This window comes from Hylobates moloch, unplaced genomic scaffold (assembly GCF_009828535.3).
Source record: "Hylobates moloch isolate HMO894 unplaced genomic scaffold, HMol_V3 SCAFFOLD_3, whole genome shotgun sequence".
NCBI lineage: Eukaryota > Metazoa > Chordata > Mammalia > Primates > Hylobatidae > Hylobates > Hylobates moloch.
The window spans coordinates 174,319,585-174,346,206 of record NW_026652278.1 but is presented as its reverse complement, the minus strand read 5'-3'; the positions used below and the strand labels follow the sequence as shown (position 1 = coordinate 174,346,206).

The window sequence follows — 26,622 nt, the reverse complement described above, 5'->3', positions numbered from 1 at the left end:
CGTAATTCCCAAACCTCTGAAGGAAAGAGATGAGAGGGTCTCAGACTCTAGAGAAATGCTAAGTTAGAAATGATAAGAAATGAGGCCAGAAGAGGCAAGATCTGATGCCACAGCTTTACTAAATAGTGAAAAAGCAAGCTCTTAGAAGAAGTGCCAAATCCTTTTTTTTTTTTTTTTGAGACAGAATCTCGCTCTGTCACCAAGGCTAGAGTGCAGTGGCGCGATCTCGGCTCACTGCAACCTCTGCCTCCCAGGTTCAAGTGATTCTCCTGCCTCAGCCTGCCAAGTAGCTGGGATTACAGGTGCCCGCCACCACGCCTGGCTAGTTTTTGTATTTTTAGTAGTATAGTTTTTTTTGAAATAAATGGGGGCATCAGTGAACCAACCAATCAATGACAGAAGGAGAGATGAGATCTTGGTGCTTTAATCCCATGCCAGGCTAGTGAAATAGACAAGATACTAATCACCTGCAACATATGTAACAATAACCAATGACAGCCTTGTAAGAATGGAAACATCTACTCTCTGCAAGCACTGTGCTGTGAGATTTCCAGAATGACCTCACGGTATCCTCCCACTGACCTTCTGAAGCAGATATTTTACCTAAGGGAAAACCGAGACTCAGAAATTACCTGCCATATGTGTCAGAACAGGATTGGAATAATTACATCTAATTGTACTCAAAATAATAAGGTCTATGTACTTGAGTTTGACGTCCCATGTTCAGAGACGTTGCACAATTTAGCAAAGTGTGTAAATGTCCAGGCCTTGAAGTCAGTGGAAGCCCACACCAAACTTCAATGACCCGATGGCCACCTTGGGGACTCCCAGTTTCTTTATCTTAAAATGTGGGAGATGGAATTCACGCATCTGCTAACCCTGTTTACTGTCTCTTGTTTTCACTCTGCAACAGCTTTGAAGCAGAAATTGTCACTTCTATTTACTGACTGGAAATAATTGACTCACACAAAAGCATCAGTGAGATTCCTAACAAGGCGCTGGGCTCAGCACTGACAGGAAGACCCCATTGATGTAGTATCCCCGTCTCTCCTCTCGGCTCCCAGGACCTGACCCCACTCTCCCTCCTTGCCCAGTGCCTCACCTTGTGTCCTCACACCCTCGCCTCCAGGTCCATTTCCTCTCCTCTGCCCCCCGAACTCTCGGTTTCTCTCTCTTCTCTGGCAGAGGCCTCAGCTCATTTCCAGTCCCAGTTTCCAAACCAGCAAGTCCATACACATCTCCCTGCTTCAGCAAGCCAAGATCCGCTCCCCTTAAAAATCAGTACGGGGCCATAAGTCACATTATTTTTTCCCTCTTAGAGGGATGATTAGAGAGATAATTCATGTAACTGAATCACATAATAATCACGGAATGAAAGGCAGCCATTATTTTCATTAATGGAGAGAGCATACCTTCCCTGCTCTTCTCTTCTACACCACTATGAGTTGATGTCATGGCCGATTCTATGGCAGAAAAGCCCTTCATCTGGGGCTACCACCGCAGAGGGTGGCATTTTATCACCATTGGGAAGAAGCACAGCCATCACTAGCACAGAAATCTATATGTTGTCAACCTGTGGGCCAGAAACTAGGCAATCTCCCCAAATGGAAAGGCCGTCAACAACTGGAAAGTGTGTGATGAGATCTTGTTCTGGAGTCTTGAGAAACAGGAGTCCCACTTACATCAAGCGTGGTCTTTATTCCACCCCAAAGGTAGAGGGAAACAGCAGTGTGGCATGTGAGAACAGAGCCTGGCCATTACAGGACCTGGCCAGATCTTCTATGAACCACCACCCCACATAACGTCTTGGCCTGCTAGGTGCACCAGGTCAGATGTCCACAAAAGTGGCTGGTGTTTATGAAGGGAGAAGGAGGTTGGAGGAGAGAAAAGATGTTGTGTAAAAAATATCACAAAATAATCCATTTTTTTTTTCTTTGTACAGATGGAGGTCTCACTATGTTGCCCAGGCTGATCTCAAACTCCTGGCCTCAAGCAATCCTCCTGCCCCAGCCTCCCAAAATGCTGGGATTACAGATGTGAGCTACCATGCCTGGCCCAAAATAATCTTAAAAGCTGTGTGTCATTCGTATTGCCACTGAACAGAGAGTTGGAGTGGTTGAGTCAATATCCCGAGGTCATGTAGTTGGTAAGTGGTAGAGCTGGGAATCCGACTTCAGAAGCAGCACCCTTAGCCAACAGATCAAGGCCTCTCCAAGCGTCATCTTCATCATTACAACTAACAGGTACCAAATACTAAGTCTCCGAGAGGAGAGACGGGGATACTACATCAATGGGGTCTTCCTGTCAGTGCTGAGCCCAGTGCCTTGTTAGGAATCTCATTGATGCTTTTGTGTGAGTCAATTATTTCCAGTCAGTAAATAGAAGTGACAATTTCTGCTTCAAAGCTGTTGCAGAGTGAAAACAAGAGACAGTAAACAGGGTTAGCAGATGCATGAATTCCATCTCCCACATTTTAAGATAAAGTACCAAATAGGATGCAAGGTGCATTGCTAACATTATTTGCTTAATCCTCACACCATCCCTGTGAGGTTGGCACTATAATTACCCTCTTTTTAAATAGGAAAGCAGATGGAAACGGTGAGAAGTTAAGTGTTAAGCGGCTTGCTCGCAGGGACTTGGGGAGGGCGGTGAGGTGTGAGTGTGGGCCATTCAACTTGGGGTGGGGCTTTTGAGCAGTGTGCCATATTGCATCTCCAGTGGGCCACAGTGAGCACACCTCCTGCGGCACTGAACCGCAGGAGGGAAAAGGCATTGCTAAGGATCAGAGTCCTAAACACCAACTGAATGGGGCCACCGAGCTACGTTGGCTCCTCGGGTACTCTCATGCTGGTGGGGTCTGTAGAAGAACCTGTTAGAGTTGATTGAACTTTTATTAAAGTGACATAACAAGAATGTTAATCATGAGAATTAGCACAGGACCATGAAAACATCAAGGCATAAGAGAAAACTGTCAGCAAGTCATCTTGCAGCCCAGGCCCTGAAGGCGCTCATACAGAAGAAATGTGGACAGGAGGTGGAAACCTGGGCCTTGACCTCATGAGACTCTGTCTGTAATGACAACCTTCTGAAGCTCAGTTTTTTAATCTCTGAAATGCGCTGAAAGAATCTCACCTGGTGATTGAGCTACCCTGCGTGGGAAACCACTTGTTTTCTCTGGATCTGTACAACCTACAGATCAGGAGATCCCCTCGTGAGCCCGCGCCACCAGGGCCTTGGGTCCCAGGCACAGAGCTGTGCAGATTCTCAGTGGCCACTCGGCTGGAGATACTGCCTAAGAATCTCCAGCCATTCTTAGAGGGGAGGGGCTGCCACCATCACTGTAGCCCCAGTCTGCCATTTTCCCCTGCTGGTGCCAGGAAAACTGGGTGATTTGAACTCAGGAACAATTCCCCACAGCACAGCACAGTGGCTGTGGCAGATCATGGCCAGGCTACCTCTTTAGGCCAAACTTGGACCCATCCCTCCTCACCAGATGGGACCTCCCTGCAGGAATTTCAGCAACTCTAGGCAGGCGGTTAGGGATAGAACTCTGATTTCCTTGGGATGGATCCCCTAGGGCACGGGGTGGCCGTAGTCTCCATGGATCAGCAGACTTGATCTTTCCCCCTGCTGGCTCTGAGGAATCTGGGCAGTCCAGACGAGTGGGATTCCTTCCAGCACAGTGCACCCCCCTCACCAAGGGGCAGCCAGAGTGCTTTGTTAAACGGGTCTTTTATCCTATGACTCCTGAGGGGTTGAGACCCCTAAGGGATCGCCAGACACCTTATACGAGAGCATTCCCACTGGCATCAGGTCAGTGCCTCTCTGGGATGGAGCTCCCAGAGGAAGGGGCAGGCAGTCGTCTTTGCTGTTCTGCAGCCTCCACTGGTGACACCTCCAGGTGTGGGAGGAACCCAAGCAAATGGAGTCTGGAGTGGATGCCTAGCAAACCTTAGCAACCCTACAGAAGAGGGGCCTGACTGTTAAAAGAAAAACTGATAAACAGAAAGCAACAACAACAGCATCAACAAAAAAGTCCCCACAAAAACCCCCTCCGAAGGTCAGCAGCCTCAAAGACTGAAGGCAGATAAAGTCATGAAGATGAGGAAGAATCAATGAAAAAACACTGAAGACTCAAAAAGCCAGAGTGTTTCTTCTCCAAATGATCACAACATGTCTCCAGCAAGGGCACAGAACTGGGCTGAGGCTGAGATGGATGAACCGATAGAAGTAGGCTCCAGAAGGTGGGTAATAACAAATTTTGCTGAGCTACAGGAACATGTTCTAACCCAATGTAAAGAAGCTAAGAATCCTAATAAAACACTACAGGAGCTGTTAACCAGAATAACCACTTTAGAGAGAAATATAAATGACCTGATAGACTAGAAAACACAAGAGAACTTCACAATGCAACCACAAGAGAACTTCACGATGCAACCACAACAAGAGAACTTCACAGTGCAACCACAACAAGAGAACTTCACGATGCAACCACAACAAGAGAACCCACAACAAGAGAACTTCACGATGCAACCACAACAAGAGAACTTCACAGTGCAACCACAAGTATCAATAGCCAAATAGACCAAGCAGAAGAAAGAATTTCAGACCTTGAAGACTATCTTGCTGAAATAAGACAGGAAGACAAGATTAGAGAAAAAAGAATGAAAAGGAATGAACAAAACCTCTGAGAACTATGGGATTAGGTAAAAAGGCCAAACCTATGACTGATTGGGGTACCTGAAAGAGATGAGGAGAATGGAACCAAGCTGGAAAACATACTTCAGTATATCATCCAGGAGAACTTCCCCAACCTAGCAAGTCAGGCCAGCATTCAAATTCAGGAAATCCACGGAACTCCAGTAAGATACTCCATGAGAAGATCAACCAACCCTAAGACACATAATCATCAGATTCTTCAATGTCAAAATGAAGGAAAAAGTGTTAAGGGCAGCCAGAAAGTCCAGGACACCTACAAAGGGAAGCCCATCAGACTAACAGCAGACCTCTCAGCAGAAACCCTATAAGCCAGAAGAGACTGGGAGCCAATATTCAACATTCTTAAAGAAAAGAATTTCAAACCCAGAATTTCTTATCTGGCCAAACCAAGCTTCACAAGTGAAGAAGAAATAAAATCCTGTTTGGACAAACAAATGCTGATGGAATTCATCATCACCAGGTCTGCGTTGCAAGAGCTCCTGAAGAAAGCACTAAATATGGAAAGGAAAAACCATTAGCAGCCACTACAAAAACAGACTGAAGTACAAAGACCAATGACACTATGAAGCAACTACATCAACAAGTCTGCAAAATAACCAGCTAGCATCATGATGACAGGATCAAATTCACACATAACAATATTAACCTTAAATGAAAATGGGGTAAACATCCCAATTAAAAGACACAGAATGGCAAGCTGAAAAAAAGAGTCAAGACCCAGTGCCATGCTGTATTCAAGAGATCTATCTCACGTGCAAAGACACACCTAAGCTCAAAATAAAGAGATGGAGGAAAATTTACCAACCAAATGAAAAGCAGAAAAAAGCAGGGTTTGCAATCTTGGTTTCTGACAAAACAGGCTTTAAACCAACAAAGCTCAAAAAAGACAAACAGGGGCATTACATAATGGTAAAGGTCTCAATTCAACAAGAAGAGCTAGCTCTCCTAAATATATATGCACCCAATACAGTAGTACCCAGATTCATAAAACAAGTTTTTAGAGACCTATGAAGAGACTTAGACTCCCACACAATAATAGTGTGAGACTTTAACACCCCACTGTCAATATTGAGACAGAAAATTAACAAAGATATTCAGGACTTGAACTCAGCCCTGGATCAAGTGGACCTGATAGATATCTACAGAACTTTCCACTCAAAAACAACAGAATATACATTCTTCTCAACACCATATTTGTCACTAACTGTAAAATCAATCACATAATTGGAAGTAAATCACTTTTCAGCAAATGCAAAAGAAATAAAATCACAAAAAAAGTCTCTCAGACAACAGCACAATCAAATTAGAACTCAATATTAAGAAACTCGCTCAAAACCACACACCTATATGGAAATTGAGCAACCTGCTCCTGAATGACTCCTGGGTAAATCATGAAATTAAGGCAGAAATCAAGAAGTTCTTTGAAACCAATGAGAACAAAGAGACAATGTACCAGAATTTCTGGGATGCAGCTAAAGCAATGTTAAGAGGGAAATTTATGGCACTAAACGGCCACCTTGAAAAGCTAGAAAGATCTCAAGTTAACAACCTAACATCACAACTAGAAAGACTAGAGAACTAAGAGCAAACAAACCCCAAAGCTAGCAGAAGACAAGAAATAACCAAGATCAGAGCAGAATTGAAGGAGATAAAGACATGAAAAACCCCTCAAAAAATCAATGAATCCAGGAGCTGTTTTTCTGACTAAATTAATAAAATAGACCACTAACTAGACTAATAAAGAAGAAAAGAAAGAAGAATCAAATAGACACAATACAAAATTATAAAGGGGTATCACTACAGAAACACATACAACCATCAGAGAATACTATAAACACCTCTATGCAAATAAACTAGAAAATCTAGAAGAAATGGATAAATTCCTGGACACATACATCCTCCCAAGACTGAACCAGAAAGAAGGTGAATCCCTGAAGAGACCATTAAAAAGTTCTGAAATTGAGCCATAATAAATAGCCCACCAACCAAAAAAAGCCCAGGACCAGACAGATTTACAGTTGAATTCTACCAGAGGAACAAGGAGGAGCTGGTACCATTTCTTATGAAACTATTCCAAACAATTGAAAAGGAGTGACTCCTTCCTAACTAATTTTATGAGGTCAGCATCATCCTGATACCAAAACCTGGCAGAGATACAACAAAAAAAGAAAACATCAGGCCAATATCCCTGATGAACATAGATGCAAAAATCCTCAATAAAATACTGGCAAACTGAATTCAGTAGCACATCAAAAAGCTTATCCGCCACAGTCAAGTTGGCTTCATCCCTGGGATGCAAGCCTGATTCAACATACACAAATCAATAAATATAATTCATCACATAAACAGAACTAATGACAAAAACCACATGATTATCTCAATAGATGCAGAAAAGGCCTTCGATAAAATTCAACCTCCCTCTATGTTAAAAACTCTTGATAAACTAGGTATTGATGGAAAATACTCAGAATAATAAGAGCCATTTATGACAAATGCACAGCCAATATCATACTGAATGGGCAAAAGCTGGAAGCATTCCCCTTGAAAACTGGCACAAGACAAGGGTGTTCTCTCTCACCATTCCTAGTCAACATGGTATTGGAAGTTATGGCCTGGGCAATCAGGCAAGAGAAAGAAATAAAGTGTATTCAAATAGGAAGACAGGAAGACAAGTTGTCTCTGCTTGCAGATAACATGATCCTATATCTAGAGAACCCCACTGCCTGAGCCCAAAAGCTTCTCAAGCTGTTAAGCAACTTCAGCAAAGTCTCAGGATACAAAATCAATGTGGAAAAATCACAAGTATTCTTATACATCAGCAATAGACAAGCAGAGAGCCAAATCATGACTGAACTCCCATTCACAATTGCTACAAAGAGAATGAAATACTTAGGAATACAGCTAACAAGGGAAGTAAAGGACTTCTTCAAAGAGAACTACAAACCACTGCTCAAGGAAATCAGAGAGGACACAAACAAATGGAAAAACCTTCCATGCTCATGGATAGGAAGAACCAATATTGTGAAAATGGCCATACTGCCCAAAGTAATTTATAGATTCAATGCTATTCCCATTAAACAACCATTGACATTCTTGACAGAATTAGAAAAAAACTACTTTAAAATTCATATGGAACCCAAAAAGAGCCTGTACAGCCAAGACAATCCTAAGCAAAAAGAACAAAGCTGGAGGCATCATGCTACCTGACTTCAAACTATACTACAAGGCTACAGTAACCAAAACAGCATGATATTGATACAAAACAGGCACATAGACCAATGGAACAGAATAGAAAACTCAGAAATGAGACTGCACATTTACAACCATGTGATCTTTGACAAACCTGACAAAAACAAGCAATGGGGAAAGGATTCCCAGTTTAATAAATGGTGCTGGGAGAACTGGCTAGCCATATGCAGGAAATTAAAACTGGACCCCTTCCTTACACCTCATACAAAAATTAACTCAAGATGGATTAAAGACTTAAATGTAAAACCTAAAACTATAAAAACCCCAGAAGAAATTCTAGGCAATACCACCCAGGACATAGGCATGGGCAAAGATTTCATGATGAAAGTATCAAAAGCAATTGCAACAAATGCAAAAATTGACAAATGAGACATAATTTAACTAAAGAGCTTTTGCACAGCAAAAGAATTTGTCATCAGAGTGAACAGACAAACTACAGAACAGAAGGAAATTTTTGCAATCTATCCATCAGACAAAGACCTAATATTCAGAATCTACAAGGAACTTAAACAAATCTACAAGAAAAAAAAACAAACAACCCCATTGAAAAGTGGGCAAAGGACATAAACAGACACTTCTCAAAAGAATACATACATGTGGCCAACAAAGATAAGGGAAATGGCTCAACATCTCTGATCATTAGAGAAATGCAAATCAAAACCACAATGAGATACCATCTCATGCCAGTCAGAATGGCGATTACTAGGAGTCAAGAAACAATAGATGCTGGGGAGGCTGTGGAGAAATGGGAACACTTTCACACTGTTGGTGGTAGTGTAAATTAGTTCAACCATCGTGGAAGATAGTGTGGCGATTCTCCAAAGACCTAGAACCAGAAATACCATTTGACCCAGCATTCCTATTACTGGGTATATATTCTAAAGAATGTAAATCATTCTATTATAAAGATACATGCATACAGTTGTTCGTTGCATTATTCACAATAGCAAAGGCATAGAATCAACCCAAGTGACCATGAATGATAGACTGGATAAAGAAAACATGGTACATATGCACCATGGAATACTATGCAGCCATAAAAAAGAATGAGATTTTGTCTTTTGCAGAAACCGTTTGTACCAGCAGTTTATTTCTTTCTATTGCTGTGTAGTATCCCCCCTGTATAATTTTATAGTTATCCATTCTCCTGTCAGTGATCACTCGTCTTATTTCTAGGTTTCGTGTATTATAAGGAAAGTTGTTGTGAACATCCCTGAAAAGTCTTTTTGTAGCAGAGGTTTTCATTTTCTTAGGTAAACACCTAGGATTGGAATTGCTGGTAGGAGCGTCTTTAGTTTCATAAGAGAATGCCAGGCCTTTTGCTAAGTAATCATGCCCTTTCTTAACTCCCATCAAAAATGTAGGCACCTTCCAGTCGCCCTACATCTTTGTCTGTACTTGCTATTGTCGGTCTTTAGAGTTTAGCCATGCTGGTTGATTGTGATTGAATTTGCATTTCCTTCATGACTAAGATTGAGCATGTTGCCATGTGGTCATTGGTATGTCTTTCTTCGTGAAATATCTTCAAATACTTTCCTCCTTTTAAAAACGGGCTACTTCTCTTTTTTCTCTCTGGCTGGCTTACCTGGTGTCTGCAGCTTGTGCTCTGCCCTGAGAGGCACTTGCTGTCTTTGGACTCTCGCGCTGCCATCCTGCCAGGGGCACTTCAAGAAGCCACCTTGGGCCAGGAGCGGTGGCTCACACGTGTAATCCCAGCACTTTGGGAGGCCGAGGCGGGCAGATCATGAGGTTAAGAGATTGAGACCATCCTGGGTAACATGGTGAAACCCCGTCTCTACTTAAAAAAATACAAAAATTAGGCCGAGTATGGTGGCTCACGCTTGTAATCCCAGCACTTTGGGAGACTGAGGTGGGTGGATCACGAGGTCAGGAGTTCGAGACCATCCTGGCCAACATGGTGAAACCCCGTCTCTACTAAAGATACAAAAATTAGCTTGGCGTGGTGTGGGCCCCTGTAGTCCCAGCTACTCAGGAGGCTGAAGCAGGAAAATCGCTTGAATCCGGGAGGCAGAGGTTGCAGTGAGATGAGATTGCGCCACTGCACTCCAGCCTGGAGACAAAGACTTCGTCTCAAACAAGCAAACAAACAAAAACGAAACCTTCTTGACTTCAGCTGGTGCAGTGAAACACCAGTATGCCAATAAGAACGCTCCCGGGAAGCTGGCCGCTGCACTGCCTCTCCTGTTGCACTTTTAGCTTTTGGACATGCAAATTACATCCACCTTCATCCTCCCAACTTCCCCCATATAAGCTCTGGGGTATTAAGGACATAAACTTTTGTTTCTGCGCTGACTTGAATTTGCTAATTCATTAGTAAATTTATAATAAATTGAGCCATAAATTCCAAAAGAAGTAGATTAACATAATTAACATTTCCCCGCATGAGAGTTCTGGTGGCAAGCTTAACTACTGTGGCAACAAAACACACGTTAGCCCTAAATGAAACTCTTCTGGGATACTTTGGAGAGCTGGAAAATGCCACATCGGCCACCTCCTTCGTGCCTCTTTATTGTAAAAGCGTGTTAGTTTTTGTCTCAAACTGAAGAGTTGGACAGCCCAGGACGTGGTCAGTGGCTCGGCGTTTGCACAGAACAGCATTCTTCTCAGCGGGAGCACTTCAGCAGCTTGAGTTTAAAGAGTGCTTGTGGAAAAGCCGAATACAGCTAGAGAGAACATTTTCCCCAACGTCTGGTTTACATTTTGGGAAGCTCTTGACATGTACTAGCAGGAACAAGCTGCTGAAGAACCAGCTCCGTAGCTAAGGAAGGAGGGGGCTCGGCACCTCTCACGTTGGTGCTGAGGCTGCAGTTCGCTTGTTGCTTAACCAAGTCGTGGAGCTGAGGTTTCTGCAGGAAAGACTCATTGGCAGGGACCTGCTTCTCACGCGGTCCACGTGCCAGCGGTGCTTGGTCCTTAGATGGAGGTCTCTGCGTCCTGGAATCTGGAAATGCTGTATGAAGCCACACTTCTCTTCCTTTGCCTCAGGATTCCAGTGTGTTCCAAGTTTTAAATGACCATTTCAGCCAGGTTGTACTTTTTGCAACATTAAATGGTTACTTCTGGATAGATCATGCTCTTCTAATGAAAATGTTAGGAAATAGATTAAAAGTTGCAAACCAAAAGAGGGCCTGCAGCTTTTAGGTTTACGGTTGGTCATGAATTTAAAGCATTTCTGACAGAAAGAGGCAGCATTACACAGCAATGAAAAGCAGTGTTTTGTAATCAGAAAGATTGAGGTTCACACCATCGTTCTGCCTCTTAGGGACTATGTGTGACCTTGAGCAAGGTCATTAAGCTCCTTAAGCCCCAGGTTTCATATCGGAATAATGGTCGTGGCTACCTTAGGGGACTATTGTGAGGATTAAATGGAATAATGTGCGTCTATTTCTAGCATATAGTAAATACGGAGTGATCATTATAATTAGTAACTTTCAGTGATAATTTTACTTTCCTATTTAATACATTTGATCAATATGCTTCTTATAATCAAATAGCCTTATGGCAGTGTATTTTACTTAATGATTCATTTATTTTCACCAGATATAATTCCATGATTTAGTATCCTTCATTCTCTCTCTCCTTTCCTTCCTTTCCCTGAGAATTGTACATCAGCTTCTAAGTCCATGATGTAATTGTCAATGATCTCATGTTGCTGTTAAAGTTAACCTCTAGAAGGCTACATTCTTGGCCATGTTAGTTCTCATTGTACTAATAGTAAAGTTTTTTGTTTTTGTTTTTGAGACAGGGTCTTGCTCTGTTGCCCAGCCTGGAGTGCAATGGCGTGAGCATGGCTCACTGCAGCCTTGACCTCCTGGGCTCAGATGATTCTCCTGGCTCAGCCTCCCTGAGTAGCTGGGATGCACCACCATGCCTGGCTAATTATTTTTATTTTTTGTTTTTATAGAGATAGGGTCTCACTATGTGTAGGGTGGTCTTGAATTCCTGGGCTCAAGGGATCCTCCCATCTCAGCCTTTCAAAGTTCTGGGATCACAGGTGTGAGCCACTGCACCCTGCTAGAGTTCTCTTCTATACCTGAACTTCCAGATGATAATAGGATCATAATTGCTGCCTTGCCCTAGATTTAGGGATTATCTTACTAACTATTGAGAAGATTCATTTGGTGCTAGGAATGCATAATCTTCTGCTTTGAAACACTTCTCAAGGTTATGCAACAGGAGAGGCTAATCTCACTGTGTTCCTCACTCTATTTTTGATTATGTAAGGCTGCCTGCAGCTCCTCTGGGCTGAGACGTCAAGAAGTGTGTCATTTCAAGACACAACACTAGATGGCGCAAAGAGATCACCTTTTCCCATTTCAGTCCCGAAATTCGAAATTACTGGCAAAGCACAATTTCATTTTATAATTAGGTGATTAACTAAGCTAATTACAGATGCAAAGAATTAGACACTTGAGTGTTCTCTTTGCTCCTCCCCTTCCTCCTCGCCGTCCTCTCATTTTCCTCGCTTGTTCCTTCAGCATGGCTTGAGATTTGGGCTCTCTTGGAGGGGTAGAAAAGTAAGGGCTTTTCCTGCTGCTGGAACAGGTGTAGGTAAAGGATCCACAGAGTCGATTTTCCTTCGTCTGTGGAAACACCAGGGAATGGCGTTGTTGTGTGCCTTCCATCGACTTTTGGGCTGCCTATCTTCCAGGTTCTAGAAGGCTGTGCTGGGCTTGTGGCCAGCCCTGGTCACAATCTCTGCCCTGGTCCTTACCATCCCCTGGCTGGGAAGCTCAGGCGAGTGCCCACAGGTCTGGATTCCAGGTGCTGCTTCCATCTGTGATTCCCACCTGCCCTGCAGTATTGCTCCCTCTCCTAACAGCTCCATCTCTCCTATCTACATCCTGCCTAGAGGGGCACACCTGTGCATCAGCTCCCTAGTGTGTGCAATCAACAAATTGAGTGAGGTTATCTCTACAATCACTTTCCCAGTCTAAAGAGCTTATAATTCTTAGAACCAGTTTATCCCTTTGTTCTTTTTGGGGTCCTAATTAGGGAAAAGGAGTCAGGCTGGTGGGAACAAGGGAAAGCAAAAAGAGAAAGCAGATAAGTTATATAGGCTTGCCTTTCTTCCTGGTCCAGAACCAGTCCTCTTGTGAATATAACTCAATCGTCTTCTACTCAACTTCTCACCAGGCATGCGCAAGTGAGCTCCCTGTAACCCTGGTGTTAATCAGTACTGCTCGTAACCCTCTTCAGCACAAAGCAGAAGCACAGTCCCATAACATCCACAGCCCTGCAAGACTTTGTTTCCTGGCAGTCAGCTCCTCTTCTGCTGGCCTACCTGCTGCCTTCTTGCAACATTTTTTTGTACTTTCTTTATTAAACCTGCTTCTCTTTACCTACAACTATCTTGATAAATTCTTACCCCCAGATAGTCACCACTCACCCATGACATTCTTTTCCCTTCCGTTCCCTGTATTTCATGTCCCACGGCAACCTTCCACACTTTATTCCAAATAAGCACTCGTTTGGTCAGTGAATAGGTTGGCAAGCGAATGAATGACCAGCTTCTCTGACCTCATCTGCCTACTTTCAACATTTCCTTCCCCGTCCTCTTCCCCACCCTGCCCCCCAATATGTACTTTTCTTCATCATTTCACTGTCCTTCCCAGCAGCTGAATTTAGGGTCCTCATTCCAGCTCCTCCCGCTCCATTCCTTCCTGCACTCTTTGCTGCTGTTCTCTGCTTGCTTCCCTGCTGTGTCATTTTAGTTGCTGGAGTTCTGTGTGTTTTGCCCTGCCACATCAGTCTCTGGCTTATCTGCGTTATATTCCTGCTCACCACAATAGAATGACTGAGATATTGATTGAAGTGGCAGATTTGGATTTACCTCAGCTCCAGTGTTAGGCTGTTCTTGTCTTGCTATAAAAAAAAAAAAAAATACCTGAGAGGGGTAATTTATAAGAAAAAGAGGTTTAATTGGCCCGTGCTTCTGCAGGCTGTACAGGAAGCATGGTGCTGTCATCTGTTGTCTTCTGGGCCACCTCAGGGAGCTTTTACTCATAGTGGAAGACGAAGAGGGAGCAGGTACGTCACATAGCCAGAGCCAGGAGCAAGAGAGTGGGGAGTAGGTGCCACACACTTAACCAATCTCTCTGGAACTCACTATCACAAGGACAGTACCAAACCACGAGGGATCCACCCCCATGACCAAAACACCTCCCACCAGACCCCACCTCCAACACTGGAGATTACAATTCAACCTGAGATTTGGAGAGGACAATATCCAAACTATATCAGCTTACAAATAAGATTTGAATCTGACTAGCAAGTTTATGACAACCGAGGTGAATTGGTAACGGAGTATCAGACAAACATAAGAAACAAGTTAGCCTTTTTTTTTTTTTTTTTTTTTTTTTTGAGATGGAGTCTCATGATCTTGGCTCACTGAAACCTCTGCCTTCCAGGTTCAAGTGATTCTCCTGCATCAACTTCCCTAGTTGCTGGGACTACAGGCACCCGCCACCATGCCTGGCTAACTTGTATTTTTGGTAGAGTGGGGTTTCACCATGTTGGCCAAGATGGTCACAAACTCCTAACCTCAGGTGATCTGCCCTCCTCAGCCTCTCAAAGTGCTGGGATTACAGGCATGAGCCACCGTGCCTGGCCACAAGTTAGCTTTAATTCTTTGGAGGACAGTCCATGGTCAATGGTCTCAGATGCTTATAAAATACTTACAGAGTTGACGCTGCTGCTCAAGCCCACCTTGTCACTTCCCAGCCTTTACCAGTTGATAACTGATGGTCTGCAGAGCAGGGCACATCGCTCGACCTGTTCCTTATTTCTTATATCAAAGGTCAGTAGCACATTGCCCCTGTCATGTGCCTGACCCAATACAATAGCTATTGAATACGTACAAAAGCATACAGAGTCTATATCTGAAAATAAGAATGAGCCCTTGATAGGTAATTGTTACTTATGAATTATCAAAAATTTGCTATATGTAAAAATAACAGACTTTTTTTAACCCTCCAAAATGTTTTATAAAAATTTAATTTTAATTGTAATAACACAAATGGATGGATATTTAGGTACTAATTAGAAAAAGTAATTAGAAATTTTTTTTCAAAGTATCCTCATATGTCTTAGGAAGTCTTTCCCTACTCGAGGGCTAGGGAGGGAGTGAAGATACAGCAAGGGGATTGGGAATCCATGTGTGCCTCAGGCTTGATCTGTATCCTGAGGGATTGGTAATCAATGTGTGTATCAGGTGTGATCTGCACCCTGAGGGATTGGGAATCTGTGTGTATATCAGGTGTGATGTGCACCCTGAGGGATTGGGAATCCATGCGTGTATCAGGTGTGATGTGCACCCTGAGCGATTGGGAATCCATGTGTGTATCAGGTGTGATGTGCACCCTGAGGGATTGGGAATCCATGTGTGTATCAGGTGTGATCTGTACCCTGAGGGATTGGTAATCTGTGTGTGTATCAGGTGTGATCTGCACCCTGAGGGATTGGGAATCCATGCGTGTATCAGGTGTGATCTGTACCCTGAGGGATTGGTAATCTGTGTGTGTATCAGGTGTGATCTGTACCCTGAGGGATTGGGAATCCATGCGTGTATCAGGTGTGATGATCTGTACCCTGAGGGATTGGGAATTAGTGCATGCATCAGGCATGACCTGTACCTTGAGTAAATAATAACCTTTGTGTGTATGTAGCAATCTTTACATATATAGATGCTCTTTTCATAAATGAAATAACATTTGTTTTTTAAAAATGACAAGTGTTTTTATTTTCTCTGTCTGTTCAAGTGAAAGCAGTTTCCTCTGCTTTTTTCACCACTTGTTCATGTTCTTTAGAGAGTGCAAGAGCCGGGCCGGGTGCAGGGGCTCACGCCTGTAATCCCAGCACTTTGGGAGGGTGAGGCTGGTGGATCACCTGAGGTCGGGCGTTCGAGACCAGCTGGCCAACATGGCAAAACCCCGTCTCTACTAAAAATACAAAACATTAGCTGGGCATGGTGGCAGATGCCTGTAATCGCAGCTACTTGGGAGGCTGAGACAGGAGAATCGCTTGAACTCAGGGGGTGGAGGTTGCAGTGAGCCAAGATCATGTCACTGCACTCAGCCTGGGTGATGGAGCAAGACTCTGTCTCAAAAAAACAAAACAAAACAAAACAAAACAGAAAGTGGAAGAGCCTTTGTTTTTAGAGAATTGGCCCAGTTTCCCTGAGTGTGTTAATCACATTTTTGAATTTCCTGTTCTTATTTCCATAAGTACCTTCTAGTCTTTATAGTAGTCTGCAAGTCACAGCACAGAAGTCAGTTATGAGAAAACGGAGATTCTTCTAACAGCTACTAGAATCCCAGGAGTTCTGACAAGAGAAACCAGAAGTTGCCTGCCGTTCTTCCAAGGCGAGGCCATTTCAGATCACTCTGAAAAACAGTCAAGATACTGAACTGACCTGAACTTGACTGGACTGATTATAATCTTTATCAAGATTGTCAAAATGCTCTGCCCCTCCATGGGAGGCCAGGGAAACACTGATGTGCCCAGTATCTTTTTTTTTTTTTTTTTTTTTTTTTACGGCCTCAGAGCCTTGAAACAATGGCATGAAGAACAAACAAAAAGGCTCCTTTTGAGAAAGGACATCGTAAACCAAAAATAAAATTCTAAGCCCTTCAACCAACTGAATGGACCTTTCCTCTTGGCCAAGGGCATTCCAAAGTTAACCTGATAAATGGGTTCAGGCCATGATGGGAAGGGGTGTTTGGATGTGCTTTGTTGCACCCTCCTCCCTTTGGCATCCAGCTCAGCTGACCAGCATTAACATTAAAACAGACACCTTACGACTGACAAAACACACACTTTCTAGCAATAAAATACCAACATGACAGAGCAGGCCTTAAAGAAACGGAAGTATTTCTCCCCAAAATATATTTCTTTGACATATTTTGGAATGATCCTGTAAAACTGTCTCTTGTGGAGAAAATCTATATTCTGTAGAGAACCCCCTTTCCCTTTCCATATCTTTTCCCTGATCCAGGAGAGAATTAACTAAGAGTCTGGCACCTTTTTAAGTCTGGTAACAAACATTTACAATGTGTTCTCTCTGAAGCCTGCCGCCTGGAGGCCTCATCTGGATGAGAAGCAGCTTGGTCTCCACAACTCCCTGTCTTAACCCAGACACTGCTTTCTACTGATGCCAGCTCTTTAGATAATAACTGAACTCTTTCAACCAACTGCCAATCAGAAAATCTTCAAATCCACTTCTTCTACCCCTGCCAATGAGAGTTGTTCTGCCTTTCTGGACTGAACCAACATGAACCTTACGTGTATTGATTGATGTCTCATGTCTCCCTAAAATGTACAAAACCGAGCTGCAGCCTGACCACCTCAGGCACGTGTCCCTAGGACCTCAGGAGATTGTTCCTGGGGCCATGGTCACTCATATTTGGCTCAGAATAATTCTCTTCAAACATTTTATAGTGTTTGACTCTTCTTGTTGGTAATAAGATTATCACTGATCTCAGTGTCATTTCACAATCTCCTTTTGCCTCCTACAGTGCTATCCCATCAGTAAAATAGAACATGCAGACGCTGGCTAAGTTTAACTGTGGCTGGGTAGCAAACTCACTCACATCACAGTCTCATGGATTAAACACACGTGACTTCTCAGTTTCTCCACAACTGATCACACCTCACTCCTGGGCCTGAACCTGCCAGCGTTAGGAACGGGCAGGACTGTGAATCAAGATTTTGTTCAACCCAATTTATTAATTTAAAATCTCTTCTTCAGTAAGTGCTCAGTGTCCTCAATGCTTGGTTGCCCACACTGCCTCTCCTCTTTCCACCATCTCTCAGCACAAAGGGAGCAGAACAACAGTTTGCTTCCCTCCCATCCATTGCATCCTCCTCTTGCTCTTCAGCAGCGGGAGTCTCCTGGCCATGCCCTCCAGGCACAAAGGCAGCCCACCTCCCATCCTGGACCAATCGTGTGATCACAGACATCCAGGCTGAGTTCCACATATGCTTAAGAGAGGCATAAAATTCTCTCTTCTCTCTCTCTCTTCCTCACTTTTGCTCACTCTTATTCTTTCACTTTTTCTTGCTCTCTTCCTCTCTCCAAAGTCTAGCCTATGGTCTTACTGTCTTGCTTCAGACAGCAACAAAAATCAGGTTTGACTGTCCAAGCATATAACTGTAAACTGGAAGAGCAGGAAGCCACTTTTCCCTTGCAGCGGAGGGAAGACATCCCCCCTGCCCTCTGAAGGTTTGATAACTGAGTCTGTGAAATACACAGACAGTAGGCAGATGAGTGGGAGCAAAGGCAAACACATGTATTATATGCACAGGGGCAGCCCAGGGAAGAAAAGTGAGAATGCAAAACCCAGTGAGGTCTAGGAGCCCACAAACCCTCTTCCCAGGGAAAGAGGGGAGGTGCAGGAAGCTTGGGGAGAGAAAATGACCTGGGGGAAGGTGAATGGCTGATGGCTGTGACTGAGTCTGCCTGGATGTCCTGTGGACCCCAAGTCTCTCCTGGATAATCCTCCCAGGTTGATGAGATTCCCAGGGAGTAGATGCGTGACAATTGAGCTTCTGTTGGAGAGTTGGCTTTTTAGGCAGTTAGGGAGGTTCAGAGAAAGCCCCTCCCTGCATTGCTGCTCCTCCAGTGCCCTCCATTTGGAGCAATCAGTATATTTTGCGGTCGCATTTCCTGAATCCTTTTACTCTTGGAGCACTGCAACCCACAGCTTCAACGACTGGGACACCCAGAACATGAAGATTTATGGGAAATGGAAAAATCTGCCTTAAAGTACATCTCAAGAGACACTGCGCTCATTATGAACCATCTACAATATGAAGGGAGATGAGCATAAGGAGCTCTCTTTTTCCTCCCCTTCATCCTTCGTGAATAGCCTCATATTTCATTAAAAAATGTCTGGGAGATGTGAGTTTATCCAAATGACACAGCTGTAGGAGGGGAGGTCATTAGGAAGCAGTTCCATGGAAAAAAGGAAAATGAAAGCTGATTGTTACCAATACATTAGAGTAATTTTCTTAATTTGCTGTCCATTTGCTTGCTTGTTCATTGCTGGCATGCCTTATGAAATATGAAAATCTGACAATTAGTCACTTGGAAGGAGCGTGTCTCCATGCCAAGTCCAGGTCTCTCTGTGGCACCAGGGGATTTACTGTTCTCCCTGGGGAGCCAGAAAAGAGCTGAGCGGCCCTCGTCTTTGTTCCCCACTGGCAGCCTGAGATGCAGCCTGCACCAGCCTCCTGCTGTGACCTTTGGGGTGGGGCTGGGAGACAGCGTCTTCATGACTGACCCCATGTCAATCCCTTCCTGGCAAAGGAAGAGGGAAGGCGTGCAGGGGCTCTGGAGCCAAGGGACGGGGGACACCAACAGAACGAGCAAGTGGAACACACACAGCACTACATTCTTCTCGTGCTAAATCCAAGGAGTATCTCCCAGCTCTCACAATGTTTCTTGCTAATCTCCCTTTCTGGCTATTATTCAGCTCCTGTGAATCCTTCTCAAGCTTCCAGCTTCCTTTTAGCTGTAGAAAGAGAATGAAAAAAATGTACCCTAAGACCTTGGATTTTTTTTTCTTCCTTTTCTGTTGCCAGTGAATCTGTCTGCAAAGCAGCTGGCGCAGGCTGCGGGGGAGTGTGCCAGCGCTCATGGAGACACAGGAGCAACGCTGCAGGCATCCGGGCACAGCCAAACATGGGCTTAGTGCAGGCGCGCACTCCCAGGAGGGTGACCTGCCAGTGACACATGTTTCAGACCCGCAGAGGGAGTTTGGAACATTGGAACTATTTTTGCTCTTCTTTATTTTTTTTGGAGGGTCACAAACATTTTAATAGTTCCATGATCAAAATTGCTGCTTCCGAGCAAGTTAACTAGAGCAGATATCATCTCATCCTCTCCCCACATTTCCTTTTGGGAAATTCAGGAAGTTGAGTATAAACACGTCTGTACATCTAAGTATTTATTTTTCCATAGAAAGGAAAGTCTTGCTTTTGTTTTGTTCTTACCCAGTTCTTAAAGGGCCTGATCATTTATTCAGCAATATGTATCAAGTGCCAACCATGTACTAAACACTGTGGTTTAGAGTGAGGATACCCCAAAGACAAGGTGGACAGAGCACAAAGCGTGAGTGTTACTGGCAAAACCAAACTCTGTAGAACAGCTGAAGAGGTTTATTCTGCACCAATAGGAGTGGCCATGACTCAGAGAACAGTCTCAAGGGGTCCTGACAGAGGCTGTCTGAGGTGGTCGGGTTATGGCTTGGTTTTATAGATTTTAGGGAGAAAGAAGTTACAGGCAAAGACATAAATCAATACATGTACAGTGTACATTGGTTCTGCCTGGAAAGGTGGGATATCTCAAATGTGAGAAGTGGGGGGCTTATAAGTCATAAGTAGATTCAAAGATTTTCTGACTGGCAATTGTTTGAAACAGTTAAGCTTTGTCTACAGGCTTGAAGTTGGTAGAAAGAAATGTTTGGGTTCACATAAGGGGAGTTGTGGAAGGCAAGGTCCTTGTTATGTAGATGAGGCCTCCAGGTAGCAGCCTTCAGAGAGAATAGATACTGAATGTCTCTTTTCAGAACTTAACAGGTGTCAGACTCTTTTCTCTTTTTTTTTGAGATGGAGTCTCGCTCTGTCGCCCAGGCTGGACTGCAGTGGCACGATCTCAGCTCACTGCAAGCTCCACTTTCCAGGTTCACACCATTCTCCTGCCTCAGCCTCCCGAGTAGCTGGGACTATAGGCGCCACCACCATGCCTGGCTAATTTTTTGTATTTTTAGTAGAGACGAGATTTCACCGTGTTAGCCAGGATGGTCTTGATCTCCTGACCTTGTGATCCGCCTGCCTCGGCCTCCCAAAGTGCTGGGATTATAGGCATGAGCCACGGTGCCTGGCCAGGTGTCAGACTCTTAGTTAATCTCTCCTAGATCGGGAAAGTCCAGGCTGCATGAATGAAGATTCTCTACAAACTTCCTCCATGAAAGGTGGCTTTGCAGGGCCATTTCAAAATATGTCAACGAAATATATTTTAAGGTAAAATACACTTGATTTCCTTCAGAGAGTGCTATCTGTCACATGATGCTATACCAGAGTCAAGGTGGAATTTGCTATCTTATTGCCATGGAGGCTGTTTTGTCAGCGTTATGATCTCTGTTTTCATGTTAATGCTGGTCAGTTGTACCTAAACTCCAAAGGGAGGGGGCATAGTGAGGTGTGTCTGACATCCCTTCCCATTGTGGTGGGGAATTCAGTTTTTCAGGCTTCTCTGGTGTATTAGTTTGTTTTGCATTGCTATAAAGGGATATCTGAGACTAGATAATTTATAAAGAAAAGTTTACTTTGACTTACAGTTCTGTAGGCTGTATAGGAAGCGTGTTGCCAGCATCTGCTTCTTGTGAGGCCTTAGGAAGCTTCCAATCATGGTGGAAGACAGGGGGAGCCAGAATATCACAAGGCAGGAGAGGGAGCAAGAGAAAGAGCAGTGAGGCGAAACTGCTTTTGGAAAGATAATGACAGTGAGAGAAATCTGACATGGGTGACTCCATCTTGCTTCCAACCTCCAAGCTGTCCTTGGTCATTCCTGGGTGTAGGCCAAGCTAACCTTGGGACAAATTTAGTCTATAGTTTAACCTTAAGACAAGGATGATAACAGCCCTTCCCAAAACTGAACCACCTTTCTAGAACCAATGAAAGACCTCATGATTAGGATTATGGGAGGGGCCTGAACCTGCTAAGAGACAGGTGTTGTTCCTACAATCCCTAACTACTCAGGGGTCATGCGGCCAGGGGTCACAAGATTTGAGACCTTCTCAATTGCTCCTACAGATGACATCACTACTGTAGAACCTAAGATGGGTTTTTTGAGATGTGTTTGAGACGGACCCCACCTGGACTCCTGACTCCTGACTCACCTGATCCTGTGGCTCCACCCTGCTGCTGACTTAAAGCACAGGGATTGTTTCCACACCCTATGATTTCATCCCCAACCAATCGGCAGCACCCATTCCCACAAATTGTCATAAAGACTCTAACCTCTGAGCCTTCAGAGAGACCAATTTGAATGATAGCTCCAGTTCTCCCTTGTGGGCCAGCTTTGTGTCACTTAAACTCTTTCTCTGCTGCAACGCCGTGGTCTCAGTGGATTGATTTTGTCTGCGTGGCCGGCAAGAAGAACCTGCCTGGCAATCACAGAGGTGCCAGGTTATTTTAGACAACCAGCTCTCCTATGAACTGATATAGGAAGAACTCACTTATTACCATGAGGATAGCACCAAGCCATTCATGAGGGATCCACCCCATGACCCAAACACTTCTCACCAGGCCCCACCTGCAACATTGGGGATCACATCAGCATGAGATTTGGAGGGGACACACATCCAAACCATATCATCTGGGGTCTCCGTGGCTCAGAAGGGATCCATTCAGTTGGTTGAGGGCTTAGAGTTTTATTTTTTGTTTGCACGAGGCATGAGAGGAACTTATAAATGAATGGGGCAGAGGAGGACATTAAATAAGGAAAAATAAACCACCATTATGTGTATTTTGTTTTGTTGTAAGTGCTGTGGCACTGTAAAGGAAGTAAACAGGATCTCTGACGTAATGGGATGGGAGGTGCAGTAGAAATTATGGACTGGCTTTTCAACTCCTGTTCCAACCCATTTATGGAATCACTTTCTGAACTACAGCTAGAATGCCTATTTGAACTGCAGAGGCAGAGAAGAAAGGACAAGAAAGATGAAAGGGAAGGAAGGAAGGAGGGAAGGCAGGCAGGCAGGCAGGGAGGGAAGGAAAGAAAGATGGATGAAAATTACACTTCCCAGCCTCTTGCAGCTAAGGTCTGACTGCCCCCCATCCCCTGCTTTGTGAGTCTTAGGTGAAGAAAATGAACAGCATAGCTCTCTGCAGTGGCAGTGTCATAGCCAATGAGGTTTATCTAAGGCATGATTATTGCTAATTGGAAATGAGCAGTGCAAGATGTGGGAGTCTGGGGATCAGTCTGTGAACAAACCCAGGCTCAGAATCTGGCGAGATGGGCAGGACAGGAGCAGGAGCCAGGACAGGAGCTGGGTGCCCAGCTGGGCCAGGGTGGGCAGAGTCCAGCCCCACTGTCCCCTTCACCACCACTGGAGCATCGTTTCAGAAAGCCATGCACACCGTCCACACACACACAGACCACAGCTTTAAAAGCAGAGCCTTATTGAATGAGAAGAGCACAGTCAGTGCGCACAGCAGTCCACACGCACAGTGCAGTGGGATTTACTTTAATGTATTAAATGTGGTAACAATACACACTGAACGGTAACTGTCGGAACATATATAAAACGTATGTTAAAGGCACAAACCTTGTGATTTTAAGAACTAGAGAAAGATTTTTCAGCAATTGAGAAGTTTCCCTTTTTGTGACCTACTAACTAATGAAACAGGTTGACAGAGAGTATCAGATTATAAAACAGGAGGAAAGACGGACTTTGTAGGAAATTCCGCAGTTTGGTCCCACGTAGGCTGACACACCGATGTTCTCCTGCCTCGATATTTAAGGGCCCTCCTGGGCAGGGGTCAGTGTGTGAGCCCTGCCCTGTACAATTCAATTTTGTGTGCAAACTAAACTGCTGGCCCGTTTGTGGTTGCCTTAGCACTCCTACTTTAGTCTTTTGCTGTTATTTTGAACTTTTGAATAAGTATGAAGGTAAAATAGTTGTCAACATTTGCTGGATATGATCTGTTTATTTTATTTTATTTGTTTTGAGACTGAGTCTCACTCTGTTGCCCAGGCTGGAGTGCGGTGGCCTGATCTCTGCTCACTGCACCCTCTGCCTCCCGGGTTCAAGTGATTCTCATGCCTCAGCCTCCTGAGTAGCTGGGATTACAGGCACCCACCACCATGCCCAGTTAATTTTTTTTTTTGTATTTTTAGTAGAGACGGAGTTTCATCATGTTAGCCAGGTTGGTCTCGAACTCCTGGCCTCAATTGATCTGCCCGCCTCGGCCTCCTAAAGTGCTGCGATTACAGACATGAGTCATCACGCCCAGCCACCAGGTATGATCTTAACTATCTTGAGGGTCATTATAAAAGAACTTTCCTTAAAAATCACTTTAAGCAAAAGTTTTCCTTATTGGAAGTGTTCCTTTGCATCCCATCTCCCCACTGAAGCATATGAAATGACATTTTCTCTTGTTTTCTTTCTGAATCTGATATTTCATTGAGAATCTTTTTCTTGCAAGGGTGAAAAAAATCACTACGCTGTTATATAATTTGAACCCAAATATTACCATCCAATTTTTATCCTAATATAGCAAAAAATTCCGCCATCTAAGCATTTATGATCATCCCCTTCTCAGTATTTTAATAGCTTGTAAGCAATTTAAAGCAAATTGGTGGTGGTATCTGGTAGGAAATATTACCTTCACCAACGTAGGGCCCACACTCCCCATCATCCATTTCTGTCTGTACCAAACACACGCATGCTTACGGTAATGGTTGTGCAGGGGCGGCTGTCCTGTGTGGCTGCTCTGAAAATGTGGGTTATACCATCCTTGAAGAGAATCCCTGTGGGTGAATTATAAGAGGTTGAAGACACATATTGTCCAGAGTTTAAAGTCACAAATAAAGCATTTTCTTCATGATAAGACTTATCAGTAGGGCTAGAAAGGACATAATTACATAGAATATAAATTATGTTTTCATTGCATATATATAAATTGTGATGTTGTATATCTAGGTAAAAATCCTAAAGCATAGAAGTGAATTAAAGAAGTGTTTTAAATAACAGATAAATGTGCATTTTCCTCAATAATAACCCATTTATTCAGTTTTATACTTTTACATTGTTTTTATGCTTTTATTTGATCCTCATCATAAGTCTATGAGACGGACAAGGAGATATTGTTTGCTCATTTAGCTGATGACAAATTACATGCATATTTAATAAAGATAGAAAAATCTTCATTCTCCCTTGGCAAAGCTGAACTATGGATAGATTAAATACAGGCTTCACTGCCCCAAAGACCGGATCAAACCCTGCAGCTGTCATTACCCAGACAAGGGAAGCAAAGCCAGGATGATTTTGGCCTGGATTTTGTAAACTGTATGAATCCATTCCCTTTGCTTTGGGAGTGGTATATTGCTCTAGGAATCACTGACAATATCGGGAGGAGAAATAAAAACAAGCTTCTTGATTTCCAGTTCTGACCTCTGACCGCTAGAGGACAGTATTGTTCTCTGCACAGCGTGCGGAGACCCCCGTTCTAGGAGAAACGATGGGACCCCGCAGTCAGTATACCCCACACCTTCCCAGGCTGGGCCTGGGCCATACGGATCAGGGATGGGATGTGGCTTTGCATCTCCAGGTCCAGATGGCATCTCGCTCCCCAGCCCTGTGCATTCACAGAGCTTCGGCCTCTGTACTGAGCAGTGTGGGATGTATGAGGGGAAAGAAACAGTCTGTTCATTCACACGTTCTGCATTGGGGTTTCATTACGTCTTTTAGACCTTGAAGCCTCTTCCTAAGTGACAAGCTATCAATGAGTGATTGTTATCATAGACTCAGAGATTTTTCAGCCTGATTTATTGACTCTCTAGAGAAAGGAAAACAGGAGATGATGGCTTTGATCATGCTATTCGCTATTCTGAAAATTACAAAGGGAGGGGAGGGAGAGAAAGAAATCTCTGCTCCCCTAATGAACTACTATATAAAAACTGCTACATAAGAAGACACGCGGCGCAATCCCCAGTGTAACGTACTTCACTGATGTTCAACATGCTTCCGTGGGCGTGTGTGGGTGGACAGATGTTTCTGGTGATTGCCAAACAGTCCAGTGTTTCTAGCGATAAAAACAGCCTGTAAAAGGTTTCTACTGTGGGGAATGACGGGCTTTGTGGCCTATGTGATATGTGCTCTCCATAGTCCAGATGAAGACAGTAACTAGTGATCTGTGAAACCGCTGCAACACGACGGGGCTGCTCACGGCCACACGCCTGGCCTCACAGGTGACGCCTTTGCCCTCCTCTGGGTTCCCTGTTTCTCCCTCCTCCGAACTGAGCGTCTGTCTCCTTCTGACAAGTACCTTCTGCTACCTTGTGCTTCAAATCAATTTATAGAGACACTAGACAGATTTCAATTCTGTAAAGATTTACTGCGAATCACGCGGTGCTGAGCCACGTGCTAACACATATTTACATGTGATGCTGGCTCCAGAGTTCAGTAGACTGAGCACCTCCAACATCCCCCTCACAGCCATGGCCTGTCCCGCAGGTGCTGGTTTCTGCTGCAGACACAGGCTCTCCAGACAGCCCTGTGCTCTTTGCATCTATTCCTGGAAGCCTTGGGACGTCTCACCAATGCCCTCCGTGTTTGCTTCTGCACACCTGCCCTTCTACGAGTCTCTTCTCTCAAAGCCTTCTTACCCGATTGCTGTCCGCATTGCAGAAGAGGGCAGGGCCCAGGGAGCTGAATCCCAGCAAGCCCACACTGCTGAACTCCCAAGACCTTCAGTAAAGGGTTGCCTCTCTCACACCTCACCCTGCATCCACCGCCATCGGGCCAGGGTAAGGACCAGCACATCAAGGCCAAACTCCTTCCCTCGTCTCCCTTTACACCCATGTCTGTCTGTGAGAAGCCCTGGCTCATTCTCCTTCAGCCACAA

General features: G+C 44.2%; 1 protein-coding gene and 1 pseudogene across 5 annotated transcripts in view; one reads left to right on the top strand and one right to left on the bottom strand.

Moving 5' to 3' along the window:
- TLR3 (toll like receptor 3) overlaps positions 1–26,622 on the bottom strand; it is a 78,879-nt gene that overhangs the window by 39,710 nt on the left and 12,547 nt on the right. For all 5 annotated transcript variants that reach the window (XM_058436992.1, XM_058436988.1, XM_058436989.1 and 2 more), the window contains one exon: positions 24,450–24,526. The gene's annotated coding sequence lies outside the window, so the exon portion shown is untranslated. The remainder of the gene's footprint in view (positions 1–24,449; positions 24,527–26,622) is intronic.
- LOC131383175 (U4 spliceosomal RNA) lies at positions 22,873–22,944 on the top strand (annotated as a pseudogene).